We start from the raw sequence: 22,139 nt of genomic DNA on the forward strand, positions 1-22,139 counted from the left end.
GTTCAGTTATTGAGTGTGTGGAACTATTTGCTGACTGAGTGTGTACAACAAATGCTTTACACTGTCTTCTGATACTGCCTTACTGCTCGACCAGGCTACCACTTTGGAGAGTAAGGTTATATCTAACTTTAACCTCTGTTAAACCCTTGGGGTCTGTGGACTCTGTACACCCTGTACCTATTAAGGAACAGTATATACAGAGCCACTTTCTCACATTGGTGGATCAGCGGTGGGATACAATCTTGCATTTGTTGGACTACTTGGTTACCATCTGACCACACGACAGAACTCTTAAAAATTGCCTTTAGAATTCTGATTGGTCTTTCCAAAATTACTAAAAGTCTTGCTAGGGCCTTGCTTAAGTCCCATTAGAATTTTAGAAAAATAAAAGTCACTATAGTCAGGGTAGAGGGTTAGAACTGCCAGGTTAGAATGTCTCAAACAAACCCAGCTATTAGTGATAATAATAACATGGACCTGGTGGAGGAGCTCGACCTCACACCTTACTTACACTTGTCTTTCAAGGAATTGAGGTCCTTATGCAAACTTAAAAATTTACAAACGGGCCTGCATCCAACCAAACTAGGGCTCCAGGAGCTCTTGGCTGAGTATGCTAAGGACCACCCATCTGAACATGGTGATGGCCAGTCAGATGAGGAAAGGGAAGCAGAGGAGGTTGACAACAACCCCCCCATGCTATTCCCTAGGGAGGAGAGGGCAAACATACCCTCCAATCCAAGGATTAGCATCTGGGCACCTAGAGACTACACAGGTGGCTCTTGTCCCAGAGAGAACACTGGGGGACCCCCCAGTGAAGAGGACAGCCTTGGAAGGCTGGCCAAAACATTAGAGCTAGAGTCCAGGCTGCTGGCTCTAGAAAAAGAAAGGAGATAGATGGGTTTATCACCCATCAATGGTGGCAGCAATAATACAAATAAGGATAGGGAGGAAACTTCTGACCTTAAAATCCCCAAAGGGATTGTCCCTAAATTTGAGGAAGGTGATTATATCACCAAATGGTTCACAGCCTTTGAGAGGGCTTGTGATTTCAGAAAAGTAGAGAAACCTCTCTGGGGGGCACTCCTGTGGGAACTGTTCTCTGGTAACTGCAGAGACAGGCTTCTGGCCCTTTCTGGGCCAGAGGCAGGATCCTATGACCTCATGAAGAAAGCTCTGATTGAAGGATTTGGATTTACCACAGAGGAGTATAGAATTAGATTCAGGGGTGCTCACAAAACCCAGACCCAGTCCTGGATTGATTTTGTAGATTTCTCAGTGAAGACACTGGATGGTTGGTTAGCTGGACATGGTGTGCAGGATTTTACTAGATTGTACAATTTATTCATGAAGGAACATATTTTGAGTAACTGCACAAATGAAAAGTTGCATCAGCATTTGGTAGACCTAGGTCTAATTTCTCCCCAAGAATTGGGAAAGAAGGCAGACCACTGGGTCAAGACTAGGGTGACAAAGACAACCACTGGGGGTGACCAAAAGAAAGTGGTCCCAAAACCTCCCCAGGGAAAAGGTGGTGAGAATCCCCAAGATAAAAAGTTTGAGTCTTCCAAAGGGCCCCAAAAACCTGTTCAGGTGGGTGGGACCCAAACTACTCCCTATGTGCCCCAACCATATAGGGGGAAGAACTTTGATCCCTTAAAGGCCTGGTGTAATACCTGCAAGAAGCAAGGACACCTAACTGTAGCTTGCCCCCAAAACAAAGCCCCTAAGGCACCCAGTAGAGCTACTCCTGGATCAGCAAGCATACAAATGGGATCAGAGGTGTACCCTGAGCAAATCTGGATACACACTGAAGCAAGTCTAGTCTCCTTGGGAGAAGTGGAGTTTGCCACTGTAGCTGTGTGGCCACCCAACTTAAAGAAATACTTACAGTACCCCTGGGTGAATGGAACTAGGGTAGAAGCTCTGAGGGATACAGGTGCCAGTGTCACTATGGTAAAGACACACTGGTTTCCCCTGAGCAATACTTGATTGGGAAGTCTTACCCAGTCACCAACGCTGACAGTGTCACCACTAATCATCCCATGGCCATGGTAACATTAGGCTGGGGGGGGTGGTTTACTGGCCTGAAACAGGCAGTGGTCTCTCCAAAGTTGCCAGCTGCCTGTCTGCTTGGAAATGATCTCGAAACCTCAGCATGGGCTGAGGTTGAACTAAAGGCCCATGCAGCCATGCTGGGCATCACTGAATTGGTGTGTGTGCAAACCAGAGCACAGAGCAAGAGGAAGGGTGAAAAAGTAGGTCTGGAGCCTGGAATAATGGCCCAGCCAACCAAGAGAAAAGGAAAGAAGACTGGGGAACCAGCTTCTACACAGCAAACCATTCAGGACCCCTCTCCCTAGGGAGAGGATTTGGATACACCTGAGGGAACTGAGTCCATGGAGCTTGACCCTTACCAGGTTGAACTCTTGGGCTCAGGGGGACGCTCTAGGGAAGAGCTGTGCCAGGGTCAGCGAGACTGTCCCACTCTTGAAAGCCTGAGGCAGCAAGCTGTTTCAGAAGCAAGGAGAGATGTCAGTGGTACTCACAGAGCTTATTGGGAAGAGGGATTACTGTATGCGGAGGCAAGAAACCCCACTCCTGGAGCCACCAGGAGGGTGGTAGTGCCACAGAAGTACAGGGAGTTCCTCCTAACTTTGGCTCATGACATCCCCCTAGCTGGATATCTGGGGCAATCCAAAACTTGGGAAAGGCTAGTGAGTCACTTCTACTGGCCCCAGATGCACCAAAAGGTGAAGGAGTTTGTCAGCTCCTGTGTCACCTGTCAAGCCAGTGGCAAGACAGGTGGCCACCCAAAGGCCCGCCTCATCCCACTACCAGTGGTGGGGGTCCCCTTTGAAAGGGTAGGAGTGGACATTGTGGGTCCACTTGAGCCACCCACAGCCTCAGGGAACAAATTTATTCTAGTGGTAGTGGATCATGCCACTAGGTACCCTGAAGCAATTCCCCTTAGGACTACTACAGCTCCTGCAGTAGCCAAGGCCCTCCTGGGTGTCTTCACCAGGGTGGGTTTTCCTAAGGAGGTGGTTTCAGACAGAGGTTACAACTTCATGTCTGCTTACCTAACACACATGTGGAAGGAGTGTGGGGTGCAATATAAGTTTACTACCCCCTACCACCCACAAACCAGTGGCCTTGTTGAGAGATTCAACAAGACATTGAAAGGTATGATCATGGGGCTCCCTGAAAAACTCAAAAGGAGATGGGATGTCCTGTTACCATGCCTGCTTTTCGCTTACAGAGAAGTGCCACAGAAGGGAGTAGGTTTCTCACCCTTTGAACTTCTGTTTGGTCATCCTGTAAGGGGACCACTTTGTCTTGTAAAAGAGGGCTGGGAGAGGCCTCTTCAAGAACCCAAACAAGACATAGTGGACTATGTGCTTGGCCTAAGGTCCAGAATGGCTGAGTACATGGAAAAAGCATCCAAGAACCTTGAGGCCAGCCAGGAGCTCCAGAAGCACTGGTATGACCAAAAAGCTGCACTGGTTGAATTTCAACCTGGGCAACAGGTGTGGGTTTTGGAGCCAGTGGCACCAAGGGCTCTCCAAGATAAATGGAGTGGCCCTTACCCTATCCTAGAAAGAAAGAGTGAGGTCACCTATCTAGTTGACCTGGGCACTAGCAGGACACCCAAAAAGGTCATCCATGTGAACCGCCTCAAGCTCTACAATGACAGGGCTGACATCACCATGCTGATGGTGACTGATGAGGAGCAGGAAGCAGAGAGTGAACCTCTCCCTGACCTCCTCTCCTACAGCCCAAAGGATGGGTCAGTAGATGGTGTGATCTTCTCAGACACCCTCTGTGCCCAACAGCAAACTGACTGCAAGCAAGTCTTGCAGCAGTATGCTAGCCTCTTCTCCCTGACCCCTGGTCTGAGAAACTGGTGTACCCATGATGTGGACACTGGTGACAATGCACCTGTCAAAAACAAAATCTATCGACAGTCAGACCAAGTCAAGGAGAGCATCAAAGCTGAGGTCAGCAAGATGCTGGAGTTAGGGGTCATTGAACCCTCTGAGAGCCCCTGGGCCAGCCCAGTGGTTCTAGTCCCCAAACCTCATCAACAGGGTGAAAAGAGAGAGATGAGGTTCTGTGTGGACTATAGAGGGTTCAACTCTGTCACTAAGACAGATGCTCACCCTATCCCAAGAGCAGATGAACTGATAGATAATTGACGGGCTGCCCAATTCCTAAGTACATATGACTTAACTGCAGGGTACCGGCAGATTGGCATGGCCCCAGGAGCAAAAGAAAAGACAGCATTCTCCACCCCTGAGGGACATTATCAGTTTACTGTGATGCCCTTTGGGTTAAAGAATGCCCCTGCCACTTTCCAGAGGCTGGTGAACCATGTCCTGGCTGGGCTGGAGTCCTTTAGTGCAGCTTATCTTGATGATATTGCTGTCTTTAGCTCCACCTGGCAGGATCACCTGATCCACCTTGGGAACGTTTTAGAGGCTCTGCACAATGCAGGCCTCACTATCAAGGCATCCAAATGCCAGATAGGGCAGGGCACTGTGGTGTACCTGGGCCACCTTGTAGGTGGAGGCCAGGTACAGCCCTTACAACCTAAGATCCAGGCCATCATGGACTGGATAGCTCCAACGACCCAGACCCAAGTCAGGGCATTCCTTGGCTTGACTGGATACTACAGGAGGTTTGTGAAGGGGTATGGGTCCATTGTGACCCCCCTCACAGAGCTCACCTCCAAGAAAATGCCCAAGAAAGTGAACTGGACAGTTAGTTGACAAAAGGCTTTTGACACCCTGAAAAAGGCATTGTGCTCAGCACCAATTCTAAAAGCTCCAGATTATGCCAAGCAGTTCATAGTGCAGACTTATGCCTCTGAGCTAGGGATAGGAGCGGTCCTATCCCAGACCAATGATGAAGGCCAAGACCAACCTGTTGCTTTTATAAGCAGGAGGCTACTCCCCAGAGAGCAGCGTTGGAGTGCCATTGAGAGGGAGGCCTTTGCTGTGGTTTGGTCCCTGAAGAAGTTGAGGCCATACCTGTTTGGTACTCACTTCCTGGTTCAAACTGACCACAGACCTCTCAGATGGCTAATGCAGATGAAAGGGGAAATTCCAAAGCTATTAAGATGGTCCATCTCCCGACAGGGAATGGACTTTGAAGTGGAACATAGACCATGTACTGCCCATGCCAATGCAGATGGACTTTCCAGGGTCTTCTGCTAGAGCAGAGTTTTCAGTTTGAAAATAACTGGGTTTTGAAGCTCTGGCATGTCTATTTGTTATATTAATTTACTAATTATTAATTATTAATTATTTGTCTTGTGTAAGTGTTTATACTTACTAATCAACTCGTTTGTTTTAACAAGAGAGAATTACACGTGGGGATGCATAAATGTGCTATTTAACAATAATGTGCATGTTTTCATGTTTAAACGTTGCTGAGTGCTGTTTATTTTTAAGCACGAAACGCTTTTCGAATTAATGCTTTTCTATGTTGCAAGAGCTAGATAATTGCATACACATAAGGGTATTAGTGGGGTTAACACTGTTCAATCACTATGCTGTGGTAACGTTGTTTTTGTCTCTTTTAATTAAGATGGTCTATTGTGGCCTATTGTGGCCTAAATAAAGATGGCCGATACGAAAAGCCTGGCCTCGAGTAGAATTCGTGACGAGAGAGAGCCTTGCTGAATATGGTCTTGAAGTCAGCTGACCACAGTCCTTGCTTTGCTTGATTGAAATTTTCCGTGAGGACAGCAGCAGTTTTGGGCGATCTCCAAGTGAAATGAAGCGTCCTTGGCAGCTTTGGGAAACAAAGGAGCTTTAAAGAAAGACTCTGAACTATGATCTCATTGCTGAGGAGACGTGGAATTACACGATACAAATGTATTTTTTGGTTCCTGTTCCGTTATGTTTATTTTGTGATTTTTCCTGAGCGGAGATTATTAAATGTAGCGATGCTACATCCTTTCCTTCTCGCTTTGCTCAGAGGATTGACGGAAGAAGTTATTACAAATTATGTTTTTCTTTGTTCGACTTGCTATAAGAATTGTTAGCCTAGAGAGGGCTTTGCCACTTGCCATTTGCCTTTTGCCGCGTTCCGAATCTGCGTTGGTGAGGATCGTTGCTGAGAGGACTTCGTCTTGAGAGACTTTACCGAGAGACTTGTCCTGACCCGTTCTGACATTTAGCTAGAATAGGTAACTATGAGAAAAATGATTTATTCTGATTGATTTCTTTTGACTAATTTTAGATAAAGCAATATAACTTTGAATATGGTGTTGGTTCTTATTTCTTCTCAATTATTGAGTATCCTATTTTGATTATTATTGTATAGATTGTTTAGATTATGTTTAAGGGCAGTCTCAATAACCAGATCTTATCGACCCCGATATAGATGCAGGGTGTTTAGGAGTTTTCCTTCCACAGGTTATTGCTGGTAGAGTATTTGAGCGTATGTTAGTGAAATGGGCCCTAGTGTATGAAGAATGTATGTGCGTGTAACTGTGAGATTACTCTATCTGTGGAAGTAGGGATATTATATACACCCTGATCTCTATCACTTGCACTTAGACAATGAAGACTCCATAGGAGAAGGTTAGTCTCATCACCTTTCGTTTGGGGGGGGGGGTTGTGTGAGAAAGTGCCATCTTTCTTGCATGGTATGCCCCCACTTTTTGCTAAATTGCTGAATGTACTTTGACTGAGTGTACCCTGGACTCCTGCCAATCAGGTGCCCAGGGCCTATGTTCCTTCCTTAAAACACACAACCTCCAAATTGGCAAACCCCGGCCACATGTCAGCCCCTGGTAAATGGTACCCTAGGTACCCAGGGCCTTGTGACCAGGGAAGGCCCCTAAGGGCTGCAGCACTCATTGTGCCACCCTTAGAGGCCCTGTACCCTTACACACACACACTGCCTTTGCAGGCTGAGTGTCTGGGTGCAGGACAAAATGAAGAGTCAACATGGCACACATCTCTGTGTGCCATGCCCATCACATACACTGCCAAGGCATATGTCAGCCACCCCTCTGGCTGGGTGCGTTATGCCCATGGTGTGGGCACAGGAGCAGGAGCCCTGTGCCCCTACAGTACCCAGGTCCATTCCCGGGCACTGTAAGTGCAGTGCTGCCATTTAAGAGTACATGGTGCTGAGAGCTCGTCAAACACGAGCTCCACAGCACCATAATGGCAACACTGAAGACTGGGAAGTTTGGTATCAAACTTCTCAGCACATTAAACCCACACTGACGCCAGTGTGGGATTTAATGTACCAAGCACCCCAGAGGGCATCTTAGAGATGCCCCCTTACAACTAACCTACAATCCACGTCTGATCTGAGGCTGCCCAGGCTGCCACACAGCAGACACGTTGCTGGACCCCTGGGTGGGAGAGCCCTTGCTCTTCCGGGCCTGCAACAATGCACATCCTGGGTGAGGTGATAAATCTCCTTCCCCAGGATGAGCAAAGGGAAGCTTCAAAGGCCTGCCACCTCTAGGAGTTTCCCCAGGCCACTGCAACCCCCCACTCTGGCGAGAAGCTTGGCCGGAAACCCCATACAAGGACAGGGGATGTGCCAGCCTGCCCACCCCACCCCTCAGGTGGGGGAGGCGAGGTGAAGCACATCTCCGGGCTCTCACCATCTTGAAGATGGGAGGCCCTACCCTATCAGGATTAGGCTTCTGCCCCCCTCCCACAGGAGAGAGGCAGGATAGGGGGTGTACCCACCCCAGGACAAGGACCCATTGGTCCCTGGCCTTCACCTACCTGTAACGCCCCTAAATCTAGTATTTAGGGGCACCCTGAACCTTCCTTCCCCAGATTCCAGATTCCGAAACTACAAGAAGAGCGAGAAGAAAAGAAGACCTGCCCTGCAGCTGCGAAGGAGAGGGAGACACCAACTGCTTTGGCCCCAGCCCTACCGGCCTGTCGACCTCGGAACTGCTCCTGCTCCAAACCCGGCATCTCTTGTGGCCAGCAACCTCAGAAACCCCGGAGGACCTGGCTACCTTTGAACTCTGATCCCCTGGGACTCCCATGAGTAGAGGCTCTACTCAGAACCTACCTTTCACCCCTGGCAGCAGCCCGGAACCGCGATCCCAGCCCACTCTGCACCCGCCAAGCCTGGCCGGTGCCGGAGTGAACTAAAACACGAGGACGACCCCACGGCGACTGTGACCCCGAGTCTGGCACCCAAGGACCCCCCTCGACAATCCTGAAGAAGCCTGCAGCCTCAGAACAGAGTGCCACCCCAACCGCGATCAACAGAGGGTAAGATTTTCCGACACCAAAAGGCACCCCTGCACCCGGCGCCCCACGGCCCTCTGTGTCCAATCCCGGGGTACCTACCTATCCTCCAACTACCCAACTTACCTCTCGAAGTGGTGGTGGCACCTGAAGAGTCCTCGTCCCCGAGCCTGCAGTCTTTTTCCAAACCGGAGATTTCCCATAGAAATCAATTGAGCGCCCGACGGCTCAAAAGCACCCTGCACCCAGCCGCCCGAGTGGCCCTGGCCGTGAAAACTCTACTCTAACCTACTTCCCCACTTGCCCTGAGTAAGTGACCAGGAGCCCAGCTCCCACAGCCGCGTGGCTTGCCAGACAGCAGCCACCAAACCAGGCCCCCCTATCCCTCATAGGATAACATTGGGCCTAACTCTCTCTGCACCCGGCCGCCCTAGAGTCGCTGAGGGTGAAACAACTATACCTACCTGACCCTGGGAGACCCCTGAGTCTGTGCCCAGAACCTCAACTCTGCCAGTCGAGTACTTACCCTTAAACCGCAAACTCTATTCTCCTCATAGGGTAACATTGACTGGCTTTTTCCTGAAATTTCTTCTAAGAGTGGACTTTTCAAATCTTCAAATAATCACCAAAAATCAGCCGAGTGACAAAAACGAATTTACTCACCTGCTCTTAGGTGAGCTCCCAGTGCTGGATCTTGGTGCCCAGCACTGACTCTGAAAAGTACCCACAACTATACTTACCTTTAACTCATTTTTCTTCCATAGGAAACCATTGACTGTTTTTCTGTGAGATTTCTTCTAAGTGTTGATTTCTGCAATTTCTAAATATTCTTCAAAAATCGTATAATATCTGAAAACGTAATTACTTACCTGTTTTGGATAAAGGTCCCAGTACTGAGTCTAGGCACCCACCCAGTACTGGATTACAAAAGTAATGATAACCTACTGTACCTGTAACCTACCTTTTCTTCCATAGGGAATCATTGATTGTTTGCGCTGAAATATTTTCAAAGTGCTAACTTTTAAAATAGCTAAATATTAGTTAAAAATCATTACAGTACCAAAGTCGACTTTTAACAACTGATTCTGAGAACTGACCCAGGACTGGATCTAGGATCCAGGCCTGGAATTACAAAAGTAATCTAAAAAGTAATCTGTTGCATATAATTTGAATTTATCATTGAGCTCAATGTATTGTGTTTAGAAATAGAGTTGCCTATTGCAACTACTTGTAACTGTTTACTAAAAAGTCTATTGCATATACAAAAGTATTTTTATGAAACATCTCCTGTCGAGAAAGTATATTTTAATTCCAAGTGTTGGTTCTAAAATAAAACAAGCATATATTTCTTATATACAAACATTGGCCTAGAGTTCAGTTATTGAGTGTGTGGATCTATTTGCTGACTGAGTGTGTACAACAAATGCTTTACACTGTCCTCTGATACTGCCTTACTGCTCGACCAGGCTACCACTTTGGAGAGTAAGGTTATATGTAACTTTAACCTCTGTTAAACCCTTGGGGTCTGTGGACTCTGTACACCCTGTACCTATTAAGGAACAGTATATACAGAGCCACTTTCTCACAGTAACCTCCCCACTGTCCAGACGCAACCCTTGGAGGGTCGCCTAAATCTGTCCAACCCTCTCCCGTGGGTACAAAAGGGCTTACCTGGCTGTAGGATGCTAGATTCGACATGGACAAGATTCTGAAAACAGAAACCACTGAGCTTCGACAGTTTGGACCCTCTGGACTTCGCTGATCTTTGTTTGGGCCTGACTTAATCTAGCTCTCATTCTGAAGCATCGTCTGTGCCCGTGCACCATACAGGCCCTGTGCAGGACCTGTGGAGCATCAAGGACAACCAAAGATATCTTGCGTGGAGTGAAGGAGTCACTCCCCTGCATTCACAGGCACCACATCACAACTGAAATGTGTGCTGCTCCTGAGCTCCTATGGACACTGAAGGCTCCAACAACACAGGAGGTGGGTTTCTATGTCCTTCGAGGTCCAAGCTGCCCTCTTCCCAAGTTTGAGGCCAGATTCCCACATGGGAACTGCAATACCCGCACCCCTGTGCACCGCATTCATTTGCAAGTGCATATGCTTGTTGGCGTTCCCCGAGCAAGTGCATTTGGCTCCGAGTAGCCCCAACCTCTGCACCATTTCCTACCAAGAACTCCGGCCTTCTCACATCGAGTGCTCTGTGGGCTGCTGTCTGGTGAAATCGCTTGAGGTCCTCTTGCGACTCCTTTGCCTTTGGCCAGTGGTTCCATTTTGGGGTCACCTTTGCTTTTCTTGGGCTCCCCTTGTTGCTCCAGGCTTTCCCTGACTCCCCTGTATTTAGTGGGTCTCCTGGACCTTGCTGGTACGAACAGTACACATCCTTGACCTTCTGCATGGGTTGCCGTGGCCAAGGCTTGTTGGTGCACCCGCCGGACACCGACCCCTCAGCACTCTACATACTTTGTGGGACAGCTCATATCTGGCTCTTGGTCATCCTCGACATCTGGCGGTCCCCGTAGCTGTAAAGTCAAGAACTCCATCAACGCACCTGAAGCATCCGAAATCAGTGGGCATATGTCTACTGACCCCCTGGTAACTCCCGAGTGGCCCAGACTCTGTCCACTCTGCTTTCAGGTACTCTTCGACACAAATCCACCTTTGGATTTCAATGGACACTTTTCTTCCGTCCAGCAGTCCTCTATTGGGTTTGACTGCGGTTTCCGATCCCACTTCAGACCTCTTCACCCGGCTTCCCTGGGATTGGTAAATCTGGTACTTCCGTATTCACAGGTGGGGTGGCTCTCCAACCTTCTAACTTCCACGGGGTTCCAGGGAAGTCCACTGGGAAGGGTCCTTAAACTCTAAAACTTCAACCGCAACTTTCCCAAGGAATTGTACGGAGCATGCAGTCGTGTTCCCACATTGCACCCATCCTCCGTGGGGTCCCTACTTACTCACCTTGGGTGGTTCCTTGGGGTCCCACCGATTCTACAACCTCTTAACACTGTCTTAACTCAAGTCGTGATTCTTATACCACTATTGCAGTATATGGTTTGGATCCCACTGTGTACTTGTGCTACTTACTATAATTTCTTTGCTGAAGTATTGTGTGCTTTGTGACTATCCTCGTGTGGAAGACACTGTGTCGTACTAGAGAGTGTTATATCAATAAATACATATTTTTCTAACTACTGTGTGCTTCTACTTTCATTTAACCAATACTATAAGGTTGAATTCTGGTAAAGCAAGCTTCTCAACATTCCTTCAAGACTAAGCCTGAAGGCTGCTCTCCACAGCTACCACTTGGAAAGCTTTCTAAGGTTATCTTTGACCTCTTTCCCAGCTGTCCCACCCTTACACCCACAGGAGGCCAACCCCTCCCTAAAAACAGAAAAAACATTTCTAATAAAAACGAACTACCCTTCTCCAACTGTCCCACCCACTAAAGGATAACTCCTTCCCTAAACCCTAAAAACAATCCTAATTAAACTAATTATGCATTCCCCATCTGTCCCACCCTCATCACTCTCAACAGGCTCATCTCCTCTTTAATACAACTCCCACTCAATGTCTTTCAGTCTTTCAGTCTTTCTGAAATGTCTATTTTTATTTGTTTTCACTTTATCCTGGCCTTTCAGGACCTTGTGAATGAAGACCACATTAGTGGTGCAGTTTGTGGAGTGAGTTGCTCTGAAGAATGTCAGGGCTGCAAGGCTTGGATGCCTCTGATGGCTACAGTGATGCTACTGCCTCCTTTCTGCTGGCTGAACACTGACTGCAGTGGCTCCCCGACGCATTCTAGGCCGCCAATCGAGCACAGCAGCCCAATATCCCCACATCTGGAAACTCACTCGAGGTGATTCTTCCACCGAAGAAGGAGCAATGGCCCGTCGGTTCCCGCCAACTCAGCTGCGGACCTCTACTAGTACGTTCTGCTATTAGAGAGGCCTCCCTTCCTCTTCCCTCCCCTTGACTAACTCCATCTCCCCTTCCCTTCTCTATCTAGATTCCTCCAACACCACCTAATGATGGTACGCCCTGATTACTTCTAACCCGCCCGTATTACAGGACCCGGTTTCTTCCATTACCTTCCATTCAGTGACCCCTTGGATGCACAATCCTCCTCGTGCACCACGTAAGTCCACCCTTCTCCTTTTTTAATTATTTACACCAGGACACCTGTCCATTTGTCCTAGCTTATACATTGTAACTCTTACAGGGCGTCGCTGGTCTGAGCTTCCCCGCCGTGACCCCAAGTCTACACCGGACTTATTACCGGTCTCTCCCCCGCGGTAAGCCCACTTTTTTCTTAATTAATGCACCCTAAACCGGCAAGTGCAATTGTACTTTTTCCTGCTTCTGTGACATTCACAGGAGTGAATCAGTAATTTCCACCCTTAATTTGGAGACGTCTCATCCACCACATGTGTGCTCCTGTATGACCACGGGTGTCAGACTCGGCCCTGAGTGTGCTATCTGACACACCAACAATTAGTGACCATGCATTGACACTGGATAATGTGCGTGAACTTTCCACTCACTCCGCTACTTCACTGAGGTTTCTTCCGCCTATCCCACCACAACTCTGGAGTGGAGAAGTGTGGCTCAATGGTTAGAGCGGCAGACCCTGATGCAGAGGTCTGGCCCGGGACCAGGATTCAATTCCCCGCATCTGCGGGTCTTGGGCTAAAAAATTCCACGGACCTGACAATTCTCGCCTCGGTGCCTATTCCAATCATGGAGTCCCACTCTGCAACTCTGGGCAATAGCTTGCTTAATCTCCACAACGGCCCCCACAACGCTAAGGATGCCTGGCCTCCACCTTGGGGATGCCCAGGAGTGGACACCTCACAGGGAAATCCAGGATGGGTTCCACAGCGGTATTCGTACAAGCGCCTTGAGACCCTTGCGGGTGAGTAGTGCGCTATACAAGTATCAATTTACATTTACATTTACATTACATTTACATTTACTCTAAGACACCTAGATAGCCGCCTGCATAATTTTAAGTTCACGGTTGCCTGGCGCATTACTCGGCCTGGGTGGTGCTGCCTAGCACACCAGCGATGATTGGATTGGTAAATGGAATTACGAGTGATTCACGAAGACTGTGATTTTCAATAATTGAATGTACTCTTCACACATGTATTGAGCATTCTGAAGATCTTTCGCGAGTTGCACCTTTCCTCTTTTTATATATCTGCTTTATTCTATTGTTGCCCTTTGTAATTCCTACTTACAATGATGTTCTGTTTTTAACTATTTTGACCAGCTCAAGTAATACTGTTATACCCAGTATTTTTGATCTCTTGATGCATCAGTTGCTTGCGCATGAGTAGTAGCAATGTCATTTATACAATATATCTAGGGACCACGTTTTTAAATCTTTATTTTTCATCATCCATAGATTCTTCTTGCTCACATTTCATCCTGATGATGATCTCAAACAAATGAGATTGAATGCCGTCAACCCTTTCACAAAAAAATCCTCTAATTGTTTAATTCACACATGGAGTTTTACAATGTTGTCAATTCGATGTAATGTTTAATGCCACTAGCACTCGTCACACCACGCACCTTGCACTTGTTCTGTGAGCACTGGAACTAATATTCAAACAGTATACTTTGATATACCATTTATGACGTTAATAAATGTTATACAATGATAATCGTGTGTCCCTACGTCTATTACAAAACAGTCTGAAACCATTAGTTCAGGTAAAATTGATTAATACCTTTCCTAAAATCATACTAGCTCAGGCTAGTCAAGGACCCGTGTGGCCCTCTAAAATCATATTATCACAGGCTTTTGAAGGACCCTTGTGGCCTTATATGCACCATTGTTCTTTATACAACTGTAAAAGTAAGGCGGCAGCTGAAAACCTAGGGTAAGTGGCTCTCAACTGGTTACATGTGCGGGCTGCAAGTGTCAGGCTATTGTATTTTGCAGCCCAATCTCTGCACACAAGTGGTCTGTCACAGAAAGGACACTTTAGATAAGACACTGGACCTATGAGTGACAGCAGTGAAAGAATGACTAGCCAAAAGGAGAAGCCACATGATGCCCCTGCAAGAATGGACTTTTGGATTTTGACTCCAGCTGACCCCACAACTAGGATGGGTCTCTCCAGAGCCAGAGGGGTAGGTCTCCTTTGTGCCCTGAGGAACAATTGGGGGAATCGACCTGCTGCAGGATCCTGGTTTATTCTCCTGGGATATCTATAGACTGGCTCTTGACTCTGCTGACACAAAGGTACCCTACAAGTAGCCAGGAGGCAGTAGGATCTGGGGAGGGACTGCAGCAAAGAGAGTGTTCTGCTGCTTGGATGCAAAGGGGCTGTGCAAAAATCCCCCATATGTAGGGGTGAGAACCAGGAGCTCAGGCTGAGCATAGGTTTGGCCCAGGAAGCTAAAAATCCAGTTCCCTGAGAAAAGTACAACTTTAGAAGCCAGTAGGCCCGAGGAAAATATTTTTGGTGGGTAAGGCTGACCCCCAGGAGCAGCACTAGCCCATGAGTGCTGCAATCAGCTCTACGATGTTGGAGAAAATCATCAATGTAGCAGTGTAGAAGTGTAGAAAGTGAGGCACATGGGGTTTCAGTCTATTTCCAAATTCACCCCGAGAGGGCCAACCCCGGGGTCAGCACAACATTTATTTTCATAAGCCCCATGGCAAGGCAGTTTTTGTGGCTAACTTTTGGTCCTAGGGATCCCAGCTCCTGGGACTTACTGCAATAAACAAAGCCCCAGGAGTCCCAATCCCATGGGACAAAGAAGTGGGAAAGTAGCAAGACGGCCCATCCCAGTGCCTATTTTTGGCAGGCAGAGGTGGACATACAACGTTCTAAGCCTACTGCCTGCAGTCAGCGCAGCTGGATGAACACAGGCTTCTGCTCCTGCCTTGTGGAAACAGTTTGGCTTGGAGCAGATTGGCTCTCACATGGCACAGTGAACCATCAGGTGCCATGGGGGCCTTGATGCTCCCCCTACAGGTGTCGGCAACCATGGCAATAAACAGGTGTTTTGTGGGCATGGGCACCCAGCATGTAAAAATAAAAGAGAAACAAAAAAGAAACATGGTGCGATGGCATTGAAGACAATGTACTATGGAGCTGGCAATTTAATATTCAGGCTGCCAGATGAAGGATGGCTACATAACCCCCTGGGAGGGTTGCAAGTATGCATGAGTTCTCTATTGAGGTTTCCCAGAAAGGATGGGAACACTACCACTTTTACATTTAGAGTCTTTGGGAAACTGCAGTAGCCCTCCAGATAGTTTTAAAAAAAGGTCTTAAGTGTTCAAGGGGAACATATGAATACTTCTAGGAGAAGCCTTTCAGTCATCAAAGTATAGCTGGAGCTGGAACTTTTGCTTGTAAGCTCTGAAGTTGAGAGACCTCTTTTATTGGGTGACAAAAGGCCATTCATTACACACTGTTGAAAGTTACTCATGCAAAGTTCAAGAGTACAGTGAATGATATTGAATGTTGGTACTATCAATTCAATTTCAAGTCTTTATTTCGATTTACATCATAAAAGACAACAGAAAATTTTATAGACGGTTTAAAAAAAAAAAGAGGGGTACAGAAAACAAAGGAGGGGACCAAAATCTCAACGTAGACAGCCAGTGTGACATACATAGCAGCGACAATTATAAATAAATACATAAATATCTCATTTGTTAAGAACCCATAAAAGTGTTAAAATTACCAAGTTTATCCAATGAGTCGTAATTTGTGAGCACGAATAATCCAAGTCCAGTGGAGGAATTTTGCAACAGCAATGGTCACAGCTTGAGATGTATTTGTTTTAAGGCACCGCAAAGCCTCAACACCTGACCGAAAACCCATTAGAAGACAGATTGGTTTAAGCCAGACCCGTCTTGGAATTTTATACTCCAGACAGACAAATAAAATGTGCACAATGTTTTCCAGTTGTGCTGGACAGAAAGGACAGTCAGGGTTAAGGCCTTTTTGCCATTTGGCGACAAAAAGGTTTACTGGAAGAGTGCCCACCCTGAATTGATGGTATCGTTTTCTGTCCTCCACAACTGTAATACAATCCCAGTAATTTTCAAACAGGGGCCTGTCCTTAAGTGCCAAGAATTCCGAGGTTAAAGACGGACCGATGCTTGAACCAAATCTTCTTTCTGAAGCCACCCGCCAGTATAACTCTTTTAGAATTTTTCTGGGGGGAAAAATATGTAAAGTGGGCTCCTCCCAGTGACTTTGCTAGGCCCATAGCGGAGTAAAGTAACCTGACCTTCCTCATCCATGGAATTTTTTGTGCCTTATCGGTCTCCCTGACGTCCAGAAAGGCCCGGGCATATTCGGAGAGTTCAGGAGTTACCCATAGCCGCCTCCAATAAGCCACTGGTCTATAGCGTGCTATGTCCTCAAGGCGCAGAACACCCAGATCGTAATACAGGGGAATTAGAGGAGTTGATATCGGAAGGCCGGTAATTACACGCAAAAACTTATTCTGGGCCCTAGACAACTGGGTAAGATTGGAATACCCCCACAATTCTGCCCCATAGAGAGTTGCCAAACCTATCTTGGCATTGTATATTTTAAGGGCTGGGATCATAGGTTTAGTGTGAGACCGGTGGAGCTCTTTTGTTAGTGCACCAGTTAACTGTGCATGCTTTATTACCACTTGGTCTATGTGCGGTTTCCAATCCAATTTCGATGCGAGGGTTATTCCCAAGTATGAAAAATCCTTTGTCTGCTCTAATTTAATACCATTCATCAACACGGTCCCTCTGACGTGTTTGGACTTATGCAAGACCATAAATTTAGTTTTGGTGACATTTACAATGAGCCCATGGTCTTTACAAAAGACTTCAAACACGTCTATAGCTTTTTGTAGGCCCTGCTGGGTCTTGAAAATTAATAGAGTGTCATCAGCAAACATCAACAGAGGGATAAGCTTACCATCCAACTTTGGAGCATCAGTCGGGGTTCTGTCAAAATAGTTGATTACTCTGTTGATGTATAAGGAAAAAAGAGTCGGGGCTAAAACGCACCCTTGGCGTACTCCCCTGGCAATTGGAAATTTATCTGTGACACTACCTGATTGATTCCATCTTTAAAAACTGACCACTTTTTTGCTCGAGGAACTAAATCAAAAGCTGATTTTAAATCAACAAAGGCTGCAAATAACATACCATCTCCCAGCTGAACCACCCGCCAGTAAATTAACAAAAACCTAAATGCCTGGTCTATGGTACTCGTGTGGCTCCGAAACCCTGCCTGAAGTGGTGATAGGACTTCCTCCTCCTCTATCCACCCTTTGATTCTTAGTAAGACGAGCCTAGCCACTACCTTCTGAATACAATCGATCAGGCTAATAGGCCTATAATTACCTGGATCAGAGCGCTCTCCCTTTTTAAAAATTTGAATAATTTGGGCGCCCTTCCAGCTATTAGGTATGGGTGAGCCATTTGATATACAATTAGCTAGGCATAAAATGTAAGGAGCCCACAGTTCCTTGTCGTGCATGAACAGATCGGCCGGAACCAAATCTAAAACTGGAGCTCTGCCTCTAGGGATAGAATTCAGTACCTTTCGCACCTCACTCAAATCAAAAACCAAAGGAGCTGTATCCGTGGTGGCAGAGAAAATTGGTATACAACTCCCCTCAAATGCATCTATTGAAGCAAACTGAGATGCAAAGTGCAAAACCCACAAGTTGGGTGGTACAAAGTTAACTGGTTTGTCTCTTTTTGATCCCCTACCCCACCTGACCAAGTCCCAAAAGGAGCACATAGATCGTTCTTTACTGGCAGTGTGGAGATCACTCCAGTAGCCCTGATCCCATGCTCGTTTGGCCTCATATTGAACTTTTTTATAAGATTCTCGAGCTTTCCTTATACCAGCTATGTCCTTAGTTTTTACTGCATCTGACAAGGCCTGATATGCAACCCTACATGATTTCCCATACCATTGATCCTCCTTTCTGGGTGGCCTATTGGGTTTGGCATGAGTCTGTTTTATAAAAAAAAGCACTAAGTTGATTAAAGAAGTTCGTATGGATAATATTAACTTTGCCCATATCTTCCTTCTGAGCAATACAATTCTGTAAATCATTAGTGGCTTTAATGGTTAGATCCCTAATGGTTAAAATCTGCCTCTCTTTCATTGGACAGTTATCCCATTTGACACGCCTTGAATCATTAGATTGGACAATTTCCACCTTCCTAGAAGGGAGCCTCCTGACATTTAGTATTAAATAATTTAAATGATAGTAGTAAGGGATCGTGATCACTCTCCACCCTTTCCACCACTATCATATCCTTAATACTTGACCAGTGTTCTTTATTGGTAAGAATATAATCAATGCAGCTTTTGCGAAGTCCATTATTATAAGTAGAGGCCCCATGCGTGTCGGAGGCTGATCTACCATTTATTGCACGTAGTCCATGGCCAATACAAAGTACCTTAAGCTGAAGTACAGCCTCGGTCCATTTTTTAATTGGCAAAAGTGTCAACAGGGGAATGTTCCAAATACGATCCTCTTCTAAGGTAAGATCGATATCATTAGTGTCCAGAGGTTCAAAGCAGCAATTAAAATCACCCGCTACTATGACATCACCCTCTTGGCTATATACATCAAGGAGCTGGTCCAACTCCTCCACAGTATTTAAAGATTTGCCCCTCGGTAGCCCTCTAGCGTAGATGTTAAAAACAAAAAGATCCTTTAGTCCAGGACGCTGGACTTGGATAACTTAAATGTCATTACTTTTCGAGTCCAATTGAGTCAAGAAATACCCGCTGTCCTGTTTAATCCATGTTAATAATCCCCCCTTAGCTCTTCCATGGGGACTAGGAACAGCTGGAACATAAAAACTGAGATAACCAGGTCTATGGTCTAGAACAGTAGACCAGGTTTCCTGCAGTGATATAATATCCCTGTTCTCCAGGAACTTAGACCAATCGGATGACACAACTTTATTTCTAAGCCCTGCCACATTCCAGGAGACTAAAGATGAGTAAACATTATCATCATCCCTATCTTGAGGACCACATGTTAAGGCTTCCTGCAAGTCTCCAACGACTTGGTCCCCTTGATTCGAAGCCACTTGCACATGACTGTTAGTATTAACAGATACACTATCCTGAACCACTTCACATGGTTCTGGGGATATTACACCTAGAAACCCTCCGCCAGATGATGTATTTCCTACAGAGGGATTTGCCAAATAAGGTCCTCGCAAACCCTGATCTTGACCATGAGCCAGTCAGTCATTACAATCTAGAGAGCTCAACGCCTCAAATCTATTGCTTACTTCAATGGGTCTAGCATAAGTATCAAAACATGGAGCAAAGTTTCTCGCTCTAATAGCGGCTGTGGAGCGTGGGGGGTAAAAATACCCTAAAGGCAGTATATTGATACGATCTTGGCGTATCCTCAATGAACCTGCCTGTCGTAGGATATGATCAACCAATTGAGGAGATGCAAAGTTAACAACGACACAATCTCCGCCCATGCCCTTCTTGGTATCACCCACCCAATCCACCCTTCGAACCATCTTGAAATTTTTAAACAGGTTATCGCCCAACACAGTTCTAGAATTCAAATGATGTAATACTTTGTTTTTAAGTGATGACCAATGTTCCTCTAGGCCATCCAATGTTTTGGGAACATTGGCCAAGATAATCGTGTATGGGCACGCCTCAGGTGGAAGATGGAAATTTATGTGTTTATGGGAAGTAGTGAATACCATTGGGACTACCCATAAAACCTCCACAACCAGAAATAATACTTTTTGTAGTAGCTGAGTTGTTTGGTGTGGTCGTTACCTGCACTGCTACCTGATCCCTAAGTGTTTGTGCATCACCATTCAAACTTGTAACTAACGGTAAGTGTGTGGGAGCACAATCAGAACGAGTGGCTGTCAGTTTGGTATTCATCGAAGAGCCCTGATGATTTAATACCTGACTTTCCAAAGCTATCAACCTATGGTCGATTAACTCAAGTTTTTCCATAACAGGGCTAATCAGAGCTTTAAAGCGCTCCTCTAAGGCCCCCAGGAATCTAAGCAATTGGTCGCCCTCAATAGGGTTATTTGATGTGAAAGACGTTTGCACTCCCTCTGCGTGAGACTTGGGTTTGTTAATCTGGGATTGCTGACTTGTCCCCATTGACACCAGTGGATTAAATATACATGTTCTGCTCTTTTGCTGATGTGGTGACATCCTGACAATGCCAGTAAACCTGCCTTAATAATAATGACACCCCCTTATATGGAGATATTTATCTAGGATAGGTGTGGGGGTACTGTAGTTCTAGGGTTCAGGATCCACTAGAGAGCAAGGTGATATGAAGGTGTTACCAAAGGTACTTATTTATACCTGCTTGCACATATTTGTAATTTAGAGTGTAGTTTTGGTACTGTGTGTGCAATAAAAGTACTTTTTCGTTTTAAAATAAAAAAACACTGACTAGACAAGGATTTTTTGAGTTGTGTTACTGCTGCCAACCAGAGAGTTAGGGTTACTACACACACCACCTCCCGAGTGGCCTTTGGACTGCTCTGCTTCGCTACCCTGGGATAATCACTTTCTACAGTGGGGTACTTGGTTCCCAGTAAAAAGACAATTGTGGACATATGGCTTATGAAGAACTCTTATCCTTCACAACTAATAACCCAATTTCTTATAGGATGCAAGTGAATGTTGGGTAAGGTCTAGGTTTGACTAAAGAAAGTTTTGGTCATGTGACTGACACATCACATGTTAATGGAAGACAGATGATTGACCAGTGAAGGAGGTGGCCCAAGGAAGGAAGAAACTTAGCAAAAAGCGTTTGGTGAAATGTGGTATGTGCTGGGATGAAAATGAGGTGGGACACAGTGGAAGGTGGTAGTAGCTATGGGTGGACAGTGGGCAATGGGAAATGCATCTCTTCTGCTACCCATTGATTTTAAAAAGCAGATAAGTAGTGACAGACACTTGGAAGGAAGATTTCAATTTAAAATGGATTGGGGACTGGGCTTAGAAGCAAGGAAGGAAAGAATATCTTTACAAAACAGCTGTTGTCACTAAAAAAGGAAATTGACCTTACAACCTGTTTCAGTATCAGTCACTTCTTCTTCCATATCCTTCACATGTCGAACCTACTGGCCGCCCCACTTGCTGTCTAGGACTGGCTAGGCTGTGGTTCTGGATGATCTCAAAAGGCACTTATTTAATAATATCACTCCCAACCACAGTATTTGTACAAGTTAAAAAAAATCACCTATTGTATGTGAAATTATTGCTAGCCAACGTATCAATTTGAAAGTTTTACTTCTACTTTTAAAAATTGAATGGTAAAAAATGTAATCCTATTAAAAACAAAGTTTTAATAAATGGGAATGTGGGTAGAAATGGTTCAGGAAAACTAGGACAAAATTACATGAAATTAAGCGTAATTACTTGAATTGCAAATCTGGCATTGCATGTTATATTTTAGCGCAAAATGCAAACTTCTGTCAATGTTAGGGGCAGGATGCATTTAAACAAGCACCAGCTGCTCGTATTCTTACGAAATTACATAAAGTGAGGTAAATTAGCGTTTAAAGAAGAGCTTAAGGTGGGCATAAAGTGATTTAAAAGTTAGCTATATCTGGACAGTTGGTCCTGCAGTAAGTGTCAGTACCGAAAACTTAAAAATCAGAGCCTTTTGATTGGCAAGGGGAGCTTTTTTTCCCAACGGCCATTTCAGTATGGAAGGAGCAGTATTACTCCCAATGTACCAAGCCATCTGATGTTCTGATTGGCTGGCTGCAACTTTAAATAAAATGTTGAGGTTGTCTTTACTGGACTTGGGGACTTGGTCCCCTTGACCACAAAACTGTTTAATAATGGGCATAAGTGAGCGGGGTAAAAACACTTTTACTCCTAGGCATTT

Source organism: Triturus cristatus, chromosome 11, assembly GCF_964204655.1.
Source record: "Triturus cristatus chromosome 11, aTriCri1.1, whole genome shotgun sequence".
Classification (NCBI taxonomy): domain Eukaryota; kingdom Metazoa; phylum Chordata; class Amphibia; order Caudata; family Salamandridae; genus Triturus; species Triturus cristatus.